Consider the following 19,989-nt stretch of genomic DNA (forward strand, 5'->3'; position numbering starts at 1 on the left):
TTCCTAACCCACATATCACTTTCTCTAATCTCACCAACTCATGTTCAGTAGTATGTGTTGGCCAGAAGCTGGGCCAGTCTTTCTCAGCAATGCAAGAATTGTCTGTTCCAGTGTCTAACAGCCCTGACATTTTATATCCTTGAATTAAAAGATTTTTTAAAGGCCTAGAAGCTGTAATTCCCTGCACCTAAAAAGCTAAATCACTAGATCCATATCTTCTGGGGCCCCTAGTTTGAGAAGTCAAGGTTTTTCTTGTCTAATTAGGTAAAAGCAAAAGCTGTGTTATTCTTTAATCTTCATTACTTTGCACAGTTTTAGTAGGTGGTGAGACCAAGACTTTAATTTTTTCAGTGTAATCAGAATCTACTACACCAGACACCACTGAAATTCCTTGAAAAGAAAGCAAGCTACGCCCTAGCACAAGTCTTACAATGCCCTCAGGCAGGGGGTTAGCCACTCCCATTGGAATCAGAGTAACCGGCACGTCAGGGGTTAATATTGTTGCAGTGGTGGAGCTGAGGTCCAGTCCTAAGATACCTGGGGTTGATTGGCATGGCTTGTTGTCTCTGTTTAGCAGGACATTGCTGGCAAAAATGTTCTATTTGGCCATAAGAGAAACAATTTTTATTTGTAGAATCCTTTTTATTATGATTATTTTTATTTCTTTTTTTCTTTTTCGCTCTCTTTTTTTTTTTTTTTTTGCTTGGGTGAGGCCCCCCTGAGGGGGTTTTTTGCAAGGAGCAGGCTCTGTTTTAAAAACTCCTTTGTTTAAAAATATTTCCCTATCTTTTTCAACCTTAAGCAATGTTCTGGGAGACTTTGGATGCAAAGTGGGGAGTTCTTAAGCCCTGGGGAGGCACAAGTGGAGGTGGGGTGGTGGTCTTAAATCAGAAAGTGTTGGATAAATTTTTAAAGGTTTTCATAGAGGGGAAGGGGGCTCACCAGGGCGCCCGGCCGCAGTGTCCTGTAAACCCTCTCCTTCCTCAGGAGGTAGAGCACAGTATCCCTCCTTTTCTTCATCAATTGCAGAAAATATGATCTGAGTAGAAGATGGAGACCCACTACCATCCACCGCTATAGCCTCTCCCATAGGCTATCTAACAGCCTCATGACGGAGGTCCAGAACTTTTCTAATCATATTCCACAGAGCAAAAGCATTTACAAGCCCATGCAAAGTATAATAAGTTTTTAGCTGTTTTGCTAGCTTCACCTAAGTATCTAAATTAACAGTGCCCTTTTTGGAAACCAAGTACATTGCTCTTATACAAATTTAAGAAAGAATTGAACACTAGCCTTTTTAACTTTAATTTCTCTTTTAACAGTTGCAAAATTAGTTCTATAAAGAGCTGTTGCTCTTTTAACTCATTGTTACCGACGTCAGAAAATTAAGTTTTATAGAAAAGTCTGCCTTGTCAAGGGTTTTACGTTAGCCAAGTGTGGGGGGGGGGTCCTTTTCAACCCATAAAAGTCAGCCTTTTCAAGGTTTCTACCTTGCCAAAGGGGGTTTCCTTCAACCCATAGAAATCTGCCTTGTCAAGGTTTCTACCCTCGCCAAGGAGGGTTTCTTTCAACCCATCTACCCTTCACTAAGGTGTGTGGTTCTTTTAACCCTTTGGTTTCTTTCAACCCTTAAACACTTCCCACTCCTTCTAACCGTACCTATCTTATGCAGCGGGGTCATAGGAAGCCAAGTGGCAACCTATGCATCCCGAATTACTGACCACTTCTGAGACCTACATTCAAATAGCCTGTTCCGGGCACCACTTGCCAGGATCCAGCCCAGGTGGATCCAAGGAATTCGAAGGGGAGATGGAGTTGACATCTTAGAAAAAATTATTTAATTAGAAATATAAATATTAGGATAGAATAGTATAGTAGGAAAATTAGTGGAGAAAAGATGTTGAATAACTTGGGTTATGGGGAGAGCTGATAAAAGCCCGAGACAAGAGGTTAGCACCATCTACCTAGGCCACCAGCGTCCGCTTGAATAGCGAAGCCCTGTCTTGGGCTCCCCCTCGCATTGGTCTTAGAAGCCAGGGCAAGTAAGTATACATGGTGAGCCTCCACGCCCCAGATGGGAATTCAGCCTGAAAAGGAGAGGGAGAGAGAGGGAGAAAGAGAGAGAGTCAACACGGGGGAAACCAGTCTTTCCAGTGACTGACCCAGCTTTTATTCTCCAGTAAGGCTCTTTATACTTTTGGTTGTACATAGAGATCAATGGATAATACAAAATTATGCAGCGTCAGCAGCCCTGACTCATTGAGACCAGGCTTTCTCTCTTCATACCTAACTGTATACACAAGTCTTAGATGATTTACATCATCTTCTGGACAGAAGGCCAATTAACATTTTACGGCCCTTTTCTGATATGGGTCTGTCAACCCCAAAACTTATTTGCCTTAATAGTGTTGCTCTTCCCAAAGTCTGGTGCCACTCTCAGAAAACACTAAATAAAGTTACATTCTTACATAGCAAGGCCACAATTTATAACAAGGAAAGAGGAGTATAGTGATTTATAACAAAGAGAAAATTCATTAACTCAAAAGTCTAGTGTCACTAACATTAAAACTATTGTATTCCTTTTTCTATATCCCAATTACATTGATTTATATCCTTCAGGTGCCTAGAAGATAAAGACTAGGGAGGCCTAGAAGCAGTCATTGACTCAACAGTGAATCCCATCACCAATATAATTTCTAGCTTTTTGGAAAAGGCTCTATATCTTTAAGATGCTTTAAGCTGCATGCCTCTCGTTGTTGGGGGGCTGTAAACAATTCACAAGTTGTAAAAGTCCAGAGGAACCTGTCAGGCAAGTTAGAGAGGCATCAGAGGGATTTGAGCTGAGACACTCCTTTCATATGCAGGAGACCAGCTGGAGCTCTAAGTTAACATTTTCCAGAGAAAGGTGGTTGGGGATAGCCCCCTGTAATGTCAGAAGAGTATAGTATATTAGACAGTAAACAGACAGATTTTTGTTTCAGGGTAGATGCTCAGGCAGAGGATCACTTGAGACCTGACTTGCCTTGCCCTGTCAGGTCTCTCTTCATGACCCTGACCTGGGTAGGATCTCCCTTACTGGCTCCCGGCAATCGGGGTCTTTTGGAATGGTGGCACGACCCCTCGCGTTTCTCTCGACTTTCAAGTTGAGACCATTTCCTCTTGCAGTGTGATGGGAAGGCCAGAATTCCTTTCCTGACGAAGCAGAGAAATGGACCCTCATCTCAAAATGAGGAAGGGAAACAGGGCTCTTCTTGAGTTGTGTCGGGACCCTCAGTATTCCTATTGAATGGAGATGAGTATGTTTGGGAACTTTTTGAGTTGCATCCAGCATGTCAAGGACCCTTTTGAGGCTCAAGAGGGCAGGTGAGATTTCTCTCAAGATGCCGCAGTGGAAAAGGGCTTCATCTTGTGTGGAGGGGAGAATCTTTTGGTTTTTCTCGAGTTGCATCAAGAAACTTGGGGTTCCTCTCGAGCTATGATGAGGACCTCAGGGAACCGTGCTGGGAGCCAGTGTGAGGAATCCCGCCCGTGACAAGGTCATGAGGAAGGAAGCTGACATACGCAAGGCGTGCTCAGACTTCAGGGACCCCTCTGGAAATTCCTAAGCATGTACCCCAACAGAAATCTGCCGGCTTTTGTGCTCTGCTTTTCCACTCTTCTGACATTTTCTGGAAAAAGTCAATTCAGGGCTTTAGTCTTCTGCATTTGAAAGAGTGTTTCAATCCAAAAAACCCTCTGATGGCTTTCTAGCCTGCCTGCAGGACTCGTACAGCTGCGCGAGTGATTGTTTGAGGCCTCCTGACTGCAGGAGGCACAGGAAGCTTAAAACATCCTAGGAATGTAGGAGCTTCCGAGGAGTCAAAATCTTTAGAATAGGACTGATTAAAGGTTTCATCTGTTGAGTCAACATTTGCTGCCAAATTTTCACATCCTTTAGTTGTAGATATAGTTAGAAAAACAAGTAGTAGACCTTGTGTTAGCAACATTAGATCTTTGAGTTAAGTACCTTCTTTGTTATATCCCACTGCACCTTTGTTCTATAGAGATGTAACTTTAATGTTAATGCTTTAAGGAGATGTAGATTAAAGAAAAACACTTCAGGGGAAACAAGATTAACATTCATTAAGGAAGAGAGCCAAAAAGTGTTAACAAGCCTCTTGGCCAGAAGATAATGTAAATCACCTGAGACCTTTTGTATACCAAATGATGTATAGAAAGAGCTTGAGCTGCGAACGCTACATAATCTTGTGTTACCCATCAATCTCTGTGTTTTATCAAAAAGTATAAAAGGCCTTCTGAACAATAAAGGATGGGGCCAGCTTCTTGGACCAGCTTCTCTAACTAGTCTCCCAGCCTGGTTTCTTGGCACTCTGGCTCCCCCCGTGTCTCTCTCTCTTTCTTCTTCTCTCTCTTTCCCTCTCTCTGCTCTTTACTTTAATTTCGGGCTGAATTTCCACCTGGAGCGCGGAGGCTCTCCACGTCTACTTACTTGCCCCGGCTGTTAAGACCCGCGAGAAAGGGAGCTTAAGGCGAGGCACCCTTAGATATTCAAGCGGGCGCCGGTGGCCCAACGTAGATGGTGCAAATTCCTTGTCTGGAATTTTATTGGCCTTCCGCGTAAACCAAGCTATTCAGCCCTCTTCTTCCACTTAATCTTCTTACTACACTATAGTTTCTTAATCTAATCTTTCATTAATAAATAAACAAGTCTTTCCACGCCGACGCCGTCCACCCTTCGAATTCCCTGGATCCACCGGGGCTGGATCCCGGCAGAACCGCTCATGTTGCCTCAGGGAAGTCCAGTCTCCATCCGAGTTGCGAGGGGCCCCTCCAGATTCCCCTCCAGTCTGTGCTGGGTCCTAGGTCCTCATCTGCAGCTGAGGCCAGGAGCTCAGTGTTCCTCTCCAGTGCTGACATGGATCTCGGGGTTCCTACGGAGTTTCAACAGGGGAGTCAGGCCTCGTCTCCTGTGGAGACATGCAAGTCTGCAATCCTCTCGAGCTGTAACAGTAGTGTCAGGCTTCCTGTCGTGTTGACATAGAGAAAAGGAGAGAGAGAGAGAGAGAGAGAGAGAGAGAGAAACAATCATAATAAGAAGGATTCTACAAATAAAAAATGTTTCTCTTGTGGCCAAATGGGAGATTTTTACCAGCAATGTCCTGCTAAACAGAGACAACAAGTTGTGCCAATTAACCCCAGGCTAGGAAAAAAGAGGAGGGAAAAGGAGACTTGGCAACAGTATTAATCCCTGACGTGCTGGTTACTCCGATTCCAACGGGAGTGGCTAGCCCCCTGCCTGAGGACATTGTAAGACTTCTGTTAGGGCGTAGATTGCTTTCTTTTCAAGGAATTTCAGTGTTGTCTGGTGTAGTAGATTCTGATTATACTGAGGAAAATTGAAGTTTTTTTTTTTAGTTTTTTATTTTTTTAATTTTAAAATTTTTAATTCTTACGTGCGTTCCCAAACATGAACCCCCCTCCCACCTCCCTCCCCATAACATCTCTCTGGGTCATCCCCATGCACCAGCCCCAAAGTTTTAACCTTGCCGCCTACTAAAACTGTGTAAATTAATAAAAGTTAAAGAATAGCACAGCTTTTGCTTTTACCTTATTATCAAATAAGAAAAACCTTGACTTCTCAAGCTAGGGTCCCCAGAGGATTTAGATGTAGCTTTTGGGGTGCAGAAAATTACAGCTTCTAGGTCTTTAAAAGATCTTTTAATTCAAGGAAATAAAATGTCAGGGCTGTTAGACACTAGAGCAGACGTTTCTTTCATTGCTGGGAAACACTGGCCCAGCTCCTGGCCAACACACACTTCTGAAAATGAGTTGGTGGGATTAGAGAAAGTGGTATGCAGGATGGGAATGCTGTAGAGGGAAAGGTGGAGAAAGAGTTTAAAACCTTGGCGAGTAGTGAGCTCCCCATTGCTGGAGGTATTCAATCAAAGACTAGATGGTTACTTGTCACCTAAAGAGCTATAGACCAGGTTTAGGTATAGAAGGATAACTGGAAAAGCTTATAAAGACATAGTGTAACAGTTCTTAACTTGCTTCTTATATTTAGGTTTGCCAAAAGTGTTGAAAACTGATAATGCCCCATTAAAGCAGCAGGGAGATTGTTTACTAACTTTAAATGATTTCCAAAAATTATTAGGGGATATTAATTGGATATGCCCACATTTAAAACTGACTACTGCAGATTTAAAGCCTTTTGTTTGATTGCTTAAAAAACAATCCCAATCCCAGTCCTAAGAAAAAGTTAACTAGTGAGACAGAGTTGACACTTGTTAAAATAGATGAGGCTTTAAATGATCAGTTAATTAAGATTAATATTACCAAAAGATGAGATTAAATTATTCTTGCCACAAAACAAGATACTCGTGACAAGAAGGCCCATTGGTTCCATCTACCAGTGACCACAAGAAAAATAGTTTTATCTTATCCCAGCTTGGTGGCACAATTAATTTCAAAAAGAAGAAAATAAAGTGTTGAACTTTTTGGAAAAGAAGTAACAAATAAAGTAATTCCATTCAATAAGGATCTACTGCAAGTCTTTTACAAAATAGTGATGATTGGCAAGTTGCTCTGATAGATTTCAGGGGTCAACTTTTGAAACTTTTGTTTCATTTGCCCTCAAGTCCCCACAGTAGTTAAAAGTGCAAAAATATTAAATTGGCATTTGAGGATACCTGTAAAACTTCCCAACTCTATGTTGTTCCTTCACTCCCCTTTACCCTATGGGGGAGAGACGTGCTGTTTCAAATAGGAGTTGCTTGGAAAAGGGATTTCTCAATTTCTTAGTTATCAATAGGGGGTACAATTAACAATACTTCATATATTGTTATAAATACATACTATAAATATATTTGCCTAATTACAGTTTGCCTCATTGGGTATGGGAATAAATAAAATATAATAAAGGTATACCTACTAGTGTTTTAAATTACTAGTGTTTTAAAGGATTACATATAAGGTACATAAACATGGGTTATACAAATATCAATGTTACAGTAACATCCGGAAGAGAGAAGCACAAATGTATAAATATCTAAACTGGAAGAAACTTGAAACCCTCATGTTAATTCTTAAATGTAATATTTGTAACTTATGACAAGACAGATTGGTAGGCAGCCATTTTTGTGTCTTAAAATAACTGGGGGCATAGTTAAAATTTTATACATAAAATGATTGCTAAGGAATGTTGCAGGTGAGATGTGGTTATTTTTATTTTATTTGAAATATCTTAAGGTGAGGGCAGGAGGGAGAGCAAATATTTAAATTTGGAAAACCCTAAACATTTTGATAAGAAATTATAATTTTCACCTATGTTACTTAAAGGATATGAAAGGTTGATAAATTGGTGTAGTTAAATTGAGCCATAACCATTGGTGACCATGGGAACTGGTAATTAAACCTGCAGGAAAAAAAATTACAATCTAAGAATTAAAAAAAATTAGATTCTGCAGATTTTGTTAAATTGCATCAATTTCTGTATTTTATATGCATTTATAAACTGCAGTAAGTTGAATGGGTTAATCTTGTCTAATATAAGTAAATGCGTCTGTAGACTGTGGTCTCCCCAAACTAAAATGTACAGTACTTGAAATTGTGTTCTTTATGGTTGTAGTGTTGGTAAAGCACTAATATGCAGAAAATGAAGGAATTACACTGTGCAAAAAAAAAGGGGGTATACCTAATTCTATTTATAGATCTATGCTTAATTAATTCATATATAAATTAATATGTATATTATATATACATATTGAATGTATACGGTATAATTATATATACATAATATGTATATTGCAATAATATAATATGCATGTGGCTAATATTAATTGGTATAGATTGGCATGCTGCGATAACATGTTATATATACTGTATAATTATATTGTGTGTGTGAGACATGTATTATTACAATGCATTTGTTTGTGTTGGTTGGTATTAGTTGTGTGCATGTTGTATTGCTGCAATATATATATTAATTAATATATTAATTATACAGATTAATTCAAGTACATTGATTTATTAAATTGTTTAGTAAAGAGCCATCAAAAATTTTAATTCCATATAACAGAGAACAACTTGATGCTTTTCAAATGTTTGATGATGATTGGCAGATTGCTATAGGAAATTATTGTGGTCAAATTTTGCATCAATTACCCTCACATGCTTTGTAAATTCAAAAATTAAAAAAAGGAGAATTTAAGTATAGTTTTCCCCCATCAGATTTTACAACATGATCTCTTTGTAATAAATTAAATGCTGATTTGTCTGGAACGATAAAATGTAAAGCCATTGGTGAAGTGAAAAGACCTCCTTTCCAGACAATAAAAAGGTCCCAACCCAATATTAACTAGCGGTTGAGGAGGTGTTTATATTTTTTCCACAGGATGCAGATTCGCCAATTTGAATCCTGAACAGGCTGATTCGTCATGTCGCAGTCCCCTAGGCACCTGGTTCCTCTGCCGCCGCCGCCCGGAACAGCCACACACCGGAAGCCGCGGGCAGGACCAGCCTGACTGACGGGACCCAGTGCGTCGCACTCGCAGCTGGTAGCAGCGCCAGCATCCGTCTGCAAAACTATGGGATAGAGGGTTGATGGGGAAAGGAGATATATGGAAACTGTATACTATTTGCTCAAATTTTTGTCTCACTTGGTCGCCGCTGAGCCCAGGCCGGTTCAGCAGAAGGTGGGGTGAGGGCCGCTGCGCCTGCCGGCAGGAGAGGCAAGATAAACATCAAGATCCCGGCAGGACTGACAGAGCTGCTACAGCTCAAACTCCAACCAGAAAATGAATCTATTTACTCTATTTTGGCTTGTCTACCCTCTCTTTACGTTTTTCTTTTCATCAATGATTCCAGAAATGTACCTAATGTAGTGACTTGTGAACAATGTATGATTTTATCTTGTTTAACTCCTCAGTATAATGTTCTTTCTTTTGTGGTGTAAAACGGCCACCCTATCTTATGGTACCTGTAACTGTAACCACGTATTTGTATGATAACCATGGCCTTGCTGTACTGCAACAGCTACAAGATTTATTGCGGACATGACGGTTTGTGGGCTTACTTATTTTGGGAATATCAGCTTTGATAACTGCAATTACTTCTGTTACTTTGGCAGCAATATCATTGACTCAACAAGTGCATACTGCCCAATATGTTGATACTATGCCCAGAAATGTTTCTTTAGTGTTGGCAACACAGGAGGTTGTAGAAGGGAAGCGAGAAGTGGGGGTGGATGCCCTAGAGGAGGCGATGATGCATGTTGGGACTGAATTGTAGGTTTTGAAAGTAGAGTTAACATTGTCTTGTAGATTTGTGTGACACCCCTGAGGGTAAACTAGATAGATTGTGGCTAGGAGGGAATTGGGGATCACATTGCGAGGGTATAGAAAGGCTCCAACATTGGTTTGGATTTGGGGAAACTTCATAATCAGATTCAGACATTAGAACACTCCCGATTAGATTTTACTGCCGCAGGAGCAGCCAACAACTTTTTACACACCTTCTCTAACTTCATTCCTGGAAAGACTATTTTGTCTACTGTCTTCAGCTATGTTGCTGTGGATGCTCTAATCTTGCTCCTCATAATCATTCTTCCTCGTATTGTCAGGATTCTTCAGCAGAGCATTCAGAATCTCACAACTGAACTACACCTGACTGTTTTAAAAAATTTAAAAAAGGGGGAGATGCCAGGAGCCAGCACAGGAGATCCCACCCATGACAAGGTCATGTGGAGAGGCCTGATGGGCAAGGCGAGTCAGATCTCAGGGGTTACCCCTGGATTTTCCTGAACATCTACCCCCAAAAAATCACAGTCTGCCTACCTTATTGTACTGTGCTTTCCATTCTTCTGCCTCTAAAAAAAAATTAACTTAGGGCTCCAGTTAACAGTCTCCTGCATATAAAAAGAATGTCTCGGTCTGAACCCCCTTTGGATGGCTCTCTAACTTGCCTGACAGGTTCCCCCGGACTTTTTACAACTTGTGAATTGTTTACTGTCCCCCAACCGAGAGAGGCACAAAACTTAAAGCATCTTAAAGATACAGAGCCTTTTGTAAGAGCTAAAAATCAGATTGGTGATGGGTTTTCACTGTTGACTCAATGACTGCTGCCAGGCCTCCATATTCTTTATCTTTTAGACACCTGAAGGATATTAATCAATGTAACTGCAATATAGAAATAGGAATATAGTAGTTTTGATGTTAGCAACACTAGACTTTTGAGTTAATTACTTTTCCCTTTATAAATCAATGTACTCCTTTTCATTGTTATAAATTGTTGTACCTTTGCTATGTAACAATGTAACTTTATTCAGTGCTTTCTCAGAGTGACACCATACTTTGGGAAGAACAACACTGTTAGGGCAAATAAGTCTTCTGGTTGTCAACCCTTATCAGAAAAGGGCTCATACAATGTTAATTGGCCCTCTGGCCAGAAGATGATGTAAATCACCTAAGACTTGTGTATACAACTAGGTATGCAGACAGAAAGCCTGGTCTTGATAACAGTCAAGACTGCTGACGCTGCATAACTTTATATTATTCATTGATCTCTATGTACAAAAAAAGGTATAAAAAGCCTTTCTGGACAATAGAGGAGGGGCCAGTCGCTGGACTGGTTTCCCCCGAGTCTTCTCTTTACTCTATTTTCTGGCTGAATTCCCATCTGGACCGAGGAGCCTCGCCATGTCTACTTACTTGCCCTGGGTTTTAAGTCCTGTGAGAGAGGGAGCCCAAGGCATGGCACCTTCCACTATTCAAACGAGTGCCGGTGGCCTAACGTAGATGGTGCAAACTTCTTGTCCTGAAGTTATATTGGCTTTCCCCGTAAACCAAGTTATTCAGCCTCTTTTCTGCACTAAATTTTCCTACTATATTATTTCTTCCTAATCTAATCTTTTATTTCTAAATAAATAAGTTTTTCCTCGACACACCATCCCCTCTTTGAAATTCCCTGAATCCACTGGAGCTGGATCCAGGCAAGAGGGTTCCTCTCAAGTGCTGACATGGATCTCGGGGTTCCTGTGGAGTTTCCACAGGGGAGTCAGGCCTCATCTCATGTGGAGACATGCAAGTCCGCTTTCCTCCTGCACTCTAAGAGTAGAGTCAGGTTTCCTGTCGAGTTGGCATAGGGATCGGTGGCTTTCTCTTGAGATGCCACAGGGTTGTCACACGTGCCATCACATTGTGAGTCAATACTCGGGGTGACAATAGAGTCAGTGCAGGGGAATCAGGTGTATCTGGAGTGGACTGGGACATTGGAGTCTTTCGGAATGGTGGGACGACCCCTGGAGTTCCTCTCGAGTGTCAAGTTGAGACAGCCTCCTCTTGAGGTGTGACGGGAACGCCGGGATTCCTTTCCTGATGAAGCAGGGAAAGGGACCCCATCTTGAGATGAGGAGGGAAAAACGGGCTCTTGTTCAGTTGCAGCGAGACCTTCAGTGTTCCTCTCGAGTAGAGACGCTTATGTCAGGGAACTTCTTGAGTTGCATCAAAAGTGTCAAGGACACTTTCGAGGCTCAAGAGGAAAGGTGGGATTTCTCTCGAGATGCCACAGCAGAAAAGTGCCTCATCGTGCATTGATGGGAGAATCTCCTAATTTTTCTCTAGTTGCGGCAGGAAACTTGGGGTTCCTCTCGAGTTACGATGGGAATCTCAGGGACCCGCTCATATGGCCTCAGGAAAATCCAGTCTCCATGCTAGTGGTGAGGGGCTTCTCAGCAATTGTATCCAGATGGTGCCGGGTCTTAGGTCCTCATCTGGAACTGAGGCCACAGGCTCAGGGTTCCTCTCCACTGCTGACATGGATCTCGGGTTCCTCAGAAGTTTCAACAGGGGAGTCAGGCCTCAACTCATGTGGAGACATGCAAGTCCATTTTCCTCCCGAGCTGTAATAGTAGAGTCAGGCTTCCTGTCGAGTTGACATGGGGATTTGTGGCTTTTTCTCGAGGTGCCACAAGGCTTTCACTAGTGCCACCATATTGTGAGTTGATACTCAGGGTGAGAGTCGAGTCAGTGAAGGGCAATCAGGTGTATCTGGAGTTGACTGGGACATCGGGATCTTCTGAAATGGTGGAACGACCCCTGGAGTTCCTCTCGACTTTCAAGTTGAGAGTGCCTCCTCTTGAGGTACGACAGGAATGCCTGGATTCCTTTCCCAACGAAGCACGGAAAGGGGCCTTCATCTCGAGATGAGGAGGGAAAACAGAGCTCTTCTTTAGTGGTGGCGGGACCTTCAGTGTTCCTCTCGAGTGGAGACAGGTATGTCGGTGCACTTCTTGAGTTGCATCAGGGGTGTCAAGGACCCTTTCGAGGTTCAAGAGGGAAGATAGGATTTCTCTCAAGACACCACAGTGGAAAAGGGCCTCATCTCGCCTTGACGGGAGAATCTCCTGGTTTTTCTAGAGTTGTGGCAGTAAACTTGGGGTTCCTCTAGAGTTATGATGGAGACCTCAGGGACATGCTCATGTAGCCTCAGGAAAGTCCACTCTCCATGGGAGTTGCAAAATGTCTCTCGGGATTCCTCTCCAGTCGGTGCTGGGTCCTAGGTCCTCATCTGGAGCTGAGTCCGCAACCTCAGTCTTCCTCTCCACTGCTGACATGGATTTCAGGGTTCCTATGGAGTTTCCACAGGGGAGTCAGGCTTCATCTCGTGTGGAGATATGCAAGTCTGCTTTCCTCTCGAGCTGTAACAGTAGTGTCAGGTTTCCTGTCTAGTTGACATAGGGTTCTGTGGCTTTCTCTCGAGGTGCCACAAGGCTGTCACATGTGCCATTATGTTGTGAGTCGATACTCGGGGTGAAAGTCGGGTCAGTGCAGGGGCATCAGGGGTATCTGGAGTGGATTGGGACATGGGATCTTTTGAAATGTGGCACGACCCCTGGAGTTCCTCTCGACTTTCAAGTTGAGACCGCCTCCTCTTGACGATGGGAATGCCAGGATTCCTTTCCTGACGAAGCAGGGAAATGGACCCTCATCTCGAGATTTGGAGGAAAAAATGGAGTTCTTATTGAGTTGTGGTGGGACCCTTGGTGTTCCTCTCGAGTGGAGATGGGTGTGTCAGGGAAGTTCTCGAGTTGCATCAAGAGTGGCAAACACCCCGAGTATCGACTCAAAACATGATGGCAAGTCTGACAGCCCTGTGGCAGCTTGAGAGAAAGCCACCAATCCCTATGTCAACCCGACAGGAAGCCTAACACTACTATTACAGCTTGAGAGGAAAGCAGACTTGCATGTCTCCACACAAGACGAGGCCTTACTCCCCTGTGAAAACTCCATTGGTACCCCGAGATCCATGTCAGCACTGGTGAGGAAATGAGGTTCCGTCCTCAGCTCCAGATGAGGAGCTAGGTCGCAGCACCGACTGGAGAGGAATCCTGAGAGGCCCCTCGCAACTCGCATGGCGACTGGACTTTCCTGAGGCAATACGACCGGGTCCCTGAGGTCCCAGTCGTAATTCGAGGGGAATCCCAATTTTCTTCCTTCAACTCGAGGAAAAAAAGGAGATTCTCCCCCTCAACGTGAAATGAGGCCCTTTTCTGCTGCAGCGTCTTGAGAGATATCCCACCTTCCTTCTTGAGCCTCTTGACACCCTTGATGCAAATCAAGAAGTTCCCCTACATATCCATCTCCACTCGAGAGGAATACTGAGGGTCCCACCACCGCTCAAGAAGAGCCCTGTTTTTCTCACCTTATCTCGAGATGAGGGCCTATTTCACTCTTTCATTGGGAAAGGAATCCCAGCATTCACATAGCACCTCAAGTGGTGGTGGTCTCAACCTGAAATTAGAAAGGAACGCCATGGATCGTTCCACCATTCCAAAAGACTCCATGTTCCAATTCACTCTAGATACAACTGATTCCCATGCACTGACTCGACTGTCATCCCAAGTATTGACTCAAAACACGATGCCATGTGTGACACCCCTGCGGAAACTCTAGAGAAATTCACAGATCCCTATGTCAACTCGACAGGAAGCCTGACACTACTGTTACAGTTCTAGAGGAAGGTGGACTTGCATGTCTCCACACAAGACGAGGCCTGACTCCCCTGTTGAAACTCCATAGGAACCCCAAGATCCTTGTCAGCATTGGACAGGAACCCTGAGGTTCTGGCCTCAGCTCCAGATGAGGAACTAAGACACGGCACTGACTGGAGAGGACCCCTGAGAGGCCCCTCACAACTCAAATGGAGACTGGACTTTCCTGAGGCAACATGAGCATGTCCCTGAGGTCCCCGTCGTAAGTCGGGAAGAACCCCATGTTTCCCACTGCAACTCGAGAAAAAGCAGGAGATTCTCCACTCCACGCAATATTAGGACCTTTTCTGCAGCATTGTCTCGTGAGAAATCTCACCTTCCCTCTTGAGCCTTGAAAGGGTCCTTGGCACCCCTGATGAAAAACCAGAAGTTCCCTGACGTGCCCGTCTCCATTACAGAGGAACACCAGGGGTCAAGAAGAGCCCCGTTTTTCCCTCTGCATCTCGAGACGAGGGTCCATTTCCCTGCTTCGTCGGGAAAGGAATCCCAGCATTCCCGTCGCACCTCAAGAGGAGACGGTCTCAAACTGAAAGTCGAGAGGAACGCCAGTGGTCATGCCACCATTCCAAAAGACCCCGATTTCCAAATCCACTGCAGATACACCTGATTAACCTGCACTGACTCAGCTGTCACCCCAAATATCGACTCAAAACACGAAGGCATGTGTGACAGCCTTGTGGCACCTCGAGGTAATGCCACAGATCCCTATGTCAACTCAACAAGAAGCCTGACACTACTGTTACAGCTCTAGAGGAAGGCGGACTTGCATGTTTCCACAAGAGATAAGCCCAAATCCAGTGTTGAAACTCCATAGGAACCCCGAGACCCATGTCAGCACTGGAGAGGGAAACAGAGGTTCTGGCCTCAGTTCCAGATGAGGACCTAGGACCGGGCACTGACTGGAGAGGAATCCCGAGGGTCCGCTCACAACTTGCATGGAGACTGGACTTTCCTGAGGCCACAAGAGCAGGTCGCTGAGATCCCCGTCATAACCAGGGAGCAACCCCAGGTTTCTTCCCACAACTCGAGAAATATCAGGAGATTCTCGCCTCAACGCGAGATGAGGCCCTTTTCCACTGCAGCGTCTCAACAGAAATACCACCTTCCTTCTTGAGCCACAAAGGGTCCTTGGCACTTTAATGGAACTCAAGAAGTTCCCCTACATACACGTCTCCACTGTAGAGGAACACCGAGTATCCTATCACAACTCAAGAAGTTTTCCCCTCCTCACATCTAGGTGAGTGTCCATGTCCCTGCGTCGTGTGGAAAGGAACCCCTGCATTCCTGTCGCACCTCAAGAGGAGGCAGTCTCAACTTGAAAGTTGAGAAGAACACCAGGGGTCATGTAACCATTCCAAAAGTCCCCGATGTCCGTATCTACTCCAGATACACCTGATTCCCCTGCACTGCCTCTACTGTCACCCCGAGTATTGACTCAAAACACGATGGTAAGTGTGACAGCCCTGTGGCATCTCCAGAGAAAGCATCAGATCCCTGTCAACTGGACAGGAATCCTGATGCTTCTTTTACAGCTCAAGAGGAAAGCAGACTTCAATGTCTCCACATGAGACAAGGACTGACTCCCCTGTTGAAACTTCATAGGAACCCCGAGATCCATGTCAGCACTGGAGAGGAACCGTGAGGTTCCGAACTCAGATCCAGATGAGGACCTAGGACCCGGCACCAACTGGAGATAAATCCCAAGAGCCCGCTTGCAACTCGCATGGAGACTGGACTTTCCTGAGGCCCCACGAGTGGGTCTCTGAGAGCCCTGATTTAACTCGAGATGAACCCCAATTTTCCCACAGCAACTCGAGAATAAACAGGAGATTCTCCTCTCAATGCGAGATGAGGACCTTTTCCTTGGCAGCGTCTCTTGAGAAATCCCACCTTCCCTCTTGAGCCTCAAAAGGATACTTGACACCATTGATGCAACTCAAGATGTTCCATGACATACCCCTCTCCACTCTAGAGGAACAGCGAGTGTCCCACCACAACTCAAGAAGAGTGCCATTTTCCCCTCCTCATCTCGATATGAGGGTCCATTTCCCTGCTTCGTCGGGAAAGGAATCCCAGCGTTCCTGTCGCTCCTCAAGAGGAGGTGGTGTCAACTTGAAAGTCGAGAGGAACTCCAGAGGTCATGCCACCATTCTAAAAGACCCCGATATCCCAATCCACTCTAGATACAGCTAATTCCCCTGCACTGACTCAACTATCACCCTGAGTATCGACTCAAAACATGTTGGCACGTGTGACGCCCTGTGGTACCTGGAGAGAAAGCCACAGATCCCTGTCAACTCGACAGGAAGCCTGACACTGCTATTACAGCTCGAGAGGAATGTGGACTTTCATGTCTCCACAAGAGATGAGGCCTCTATACCCTGTTGAAACCTCATAGGAACCCCGAGATCCATGTCAGCCCTGGAGAGGAAACCTGAAGTTCCGGCCTGAGCTCCAGATGAGGACCTAACACCCATCACCCACTGGAGAGGAATCCCGAGAGCCTGCTCATAACTCGCATGGAGACTTTATTTTCCTGAGGCAACATGATTGGGTCCCTGAGGTCTCCATTGTAAGTCGATAGAAACCCCAAGTGTCCCACTGCAACTCGAGAAAAACCAGTTGATTCTCCCTTCAACACGAGATGAGGCCCTTTTCCACTGCGGCATCACAAGAGAAATCCCACCTTCCCTCTTGAGTCTCCAAAGAGTCCTTGACACCCTTGATGCAACTCAAGAAGTTCACCAACATCCCTGCCTCCACTCGAGAGGAACCCCGAGTGCCCCGCCACAACTCAAGAAGAGCCCCGGTTTTCCCTCCTCATCTCGACATGAGGGTTTGCTGGGAGCCAGCACTGGAGATCCCACCCATGATAAAGGTCATGAGGATGAGGCCTTATAGGAAAAGACAACTCAGGACTTGAGGGATCCTCTGAAACTGCTCGAGCATGTACCCCAAAACCTGAATCTGCCTGTACTGCTATTTTTCACCAACTCCTCTGTTACCAATGGGGGGTTGTCCCCAACCTCCTTTCTCTGAAGAAAATTAACTTAGAGCTCTAGTTTATAAGTCTTCTGGGCATGTAGTTGGAATGTTTCAATTCAAACACCTCTGATAGCTTTCTAACTTGCCTGACAGGTTTATATGGACTTTTTCAACTACGCATGTGATTGTTTACAGCCTCCCCACCGCAAGAGGCACAGGAAGCTTAAAACATTTTAGGAATGCAGAGCATTTTGAGGAGTTAAAGATCATTAGAATAGAACTGGTTAAGGGTTTCATTGTTGAGCCAATACTTGCTGCCAAGTTTTCATATCTTTTATTTGTTGATATAGTTGGTATATAGAAAAAACAGGTAGTAGCCTTGGCATCAGCAACATTAGATCTTTGTTGTAACCCACTGCACCTTTGTTCTATAGGAATGTAACTTAACTTTGTTTAGTGCTTTGAGGGTGATGCAGATTAAAGAAAAAACACTTCAAGGGAAAATGAGTTTTCTGGTTGATTAACATTCATCAAGGAAAAGAGCCATAAAATGTTAACAGGCCTCTTGGTCAGAAGATAATGTAAATCACCTGAGACGTTTTGCATAGGGGAAAGTATGCAGAAAGAAAGCCTGGTATCTAGAAGGGTCGGGACTGCTGCCCCTGCATGACTCTGCATCTTTCACTATGTACAACGTAGGGTATAAAAGCTCCTTTTGAAAATAAAGCTATGGGTCTTGCACAAGCTTGGCCTCCCCATGTCGTACTTTCTTTCTCTCTTTACTTCCTTTTCAGGCTGATCCCTTGGGGTGCAGGGGTCCTCCGTGTTCACTTCTCTGCCCAGGCTTCTAAGACCCAGGCTGAGGGAGCCTAAGGCGGGGCACCCTCTGCTATTCAAGTGGGCGCCAGTGGCCTACGTGAACTGTGTAAGTCCCTTGTCTTGGGACTTTATTGGCTTTCTCTGTAAACCAAAAAATATCAATCTCTGTTCTCTCCTCTATTCTCTTAACTGCAAATTCTTTCCTTCTCTCTCTCTTTCTCTCCTCTCCTCTCTCTCTCTCTCTCTCTCTCTCTCTCTCTCTCTCTCTCTCTCTCTCTCTCTCTCTCTCTCTCTCGCCTCGCTGTCCATGCTTTCAATACCTTGAATCAAACTGGGGCAGGACCCCGGTAAGGGCTCATTTCCCTGCTTCTTAGGGAAAGGAATCCCAGCGTTCCCGTCGCAACTCAAGAGAAGGAGGTGGAACTCCAGGAGTTGCACCACAATTGAAAAAGACCCCAAAGTCCCAATCCACTCCAGATAAACCCGATTCCCCTGCACTGACTTGACTGTCAGCCTGAGCATCGACTCAAAACACGATGGCAAGTTTGACAGCCCTGTGGCACCTCAAGAGAAAGCCACATATCCCTATGTCAACTCTAAAGGAAGCATGAAACTACTTTTACAGCTCGAGAGGAAAGCAGACTTGCCTGTCTCCACAAAAGAACAAGGCCTAACTTTCCTGTTGAAACTCCAGAGAAACCCTGAGATCCATGTCAGTGCTAGAGAAGAAACCTGAGGTTCTGGCCTCAACTCCAGATGAGGACCTAGCCCCTGGTACCAACAGGAGAGGAATCCTGAGAGGCCCCTGGCAACTTTAATAGAGACTTGACTTTCTTGAGACAACACAAGCAGATCCCTGAGGTCCCCATCATAACTCGAGAAGAACCTCATATTTCCTGCCGCAACTCGAAAATAACCAGGAGATTCTCCCCTCAACGCGAGATGTGGCCCTTTTCTGCTGTGGAGTCTCGAGAGAAATCCCACCTTCCCTCTTGAGCCTCAAAAGTGTCCTTGACACCCTTGATGCAACTCAAGAAGTTCCCCGACACAACCGTCTCCACTCGAGATGAACAGCGAGGGTTCCACCACAACTCAAAAAGAGCACTGTTTTTACCTCCTCATCTTGAGATGAAGGTCCACTTTCCTGCTTTGTTAGGAAAGCAATCCTGGCATTCCGGTCGCACCTCAAGAGGAGGCGGTCTCACCTTGAATGTCAAAAGGAATGCCAGTGGTCGTGCCACCATTACAAAAGACCTCGATGTCCCAATCCAAAGATATACCTGATTACCCAGCACTGTCTCAACTGTCACCCCAAGTATCGACTCACAACATGATGGTATGTGTGACAGCCGTGGGGCACCTCGAGAGAAAGCTACAGATCCCTATGTCAACTGTACAGGAAGCCTGACACTACTGTTCACCTCGAGAGAAAAGCAGACTTGCATGTCTCCACACGAGATGACGCCTGACTCCCCTGTTTAAGCTCCATAGGAGCCCTGAGACCCATGTCAGCACTGGAGAGGAACCCTGATGTTCTGGCCTCAGCTCAAGAGGAGGACCTAGGACCCGGCACCACCTGGAGAGGAATCCCAAGAGGCCCCTGGCAACTCGCATGGAGACTGGCCTTTCCTGAGGAAACACGAGCAGGTCTTTGAAGTCCACGTCTTACCTCAAGAGGAACCCCAAGTTTCCTGCTGCAACTAGAGAAAAACCAGGAGATTCTCCCCTCAAAGTGAGATGAGGCCTTTTTCTGCTGCAGTGTCTCGAGAGAAATCCCACCTTCCCATTTGAGCCTCCAAAGGGTCCTTGACACCCTGGATGCAACTCAGGAAATTCCCCGACATACCCATCTACATTCGAGAGGAACACCGAGGGTTAAGCCACAAGTCAAGAAGAGCCCCTTGTTTCCATCTTCATCTCGAGATGAGTGTCCATTTCCCTGCTTAGTCAGCAAAGGAATCCCGGAGTTCCCGTCGCACCTCAAGAGGAGGCTGTGTCAACTTGAAACTCAAGAGGAACTCCAGGGGTCTTGCCACAATTCAAAAAGACCCCGATGTCCCAATCCACTCCAGATACACCTGAGTCCCCTACTCTGACTCGACTGTCACCCCAAGGATCGACTCAAAACACAATGGGAG

Source organism: Ovis canadensis, chromosome 16 (assembly GCF_042477335.2).
Source record: "Ovis canadensis isolate MfBH-ARS-UI-01 breed Bighorn chromosome 16, ARS-UI_OviCan_v2, whole genome shotgun sequence".
Lineage (NCBI taxonomy): Eukaryota > Metazoa > Chordata > Mammalia > Artiodactyla > Bovidae > Ovis > Ovis canadensis.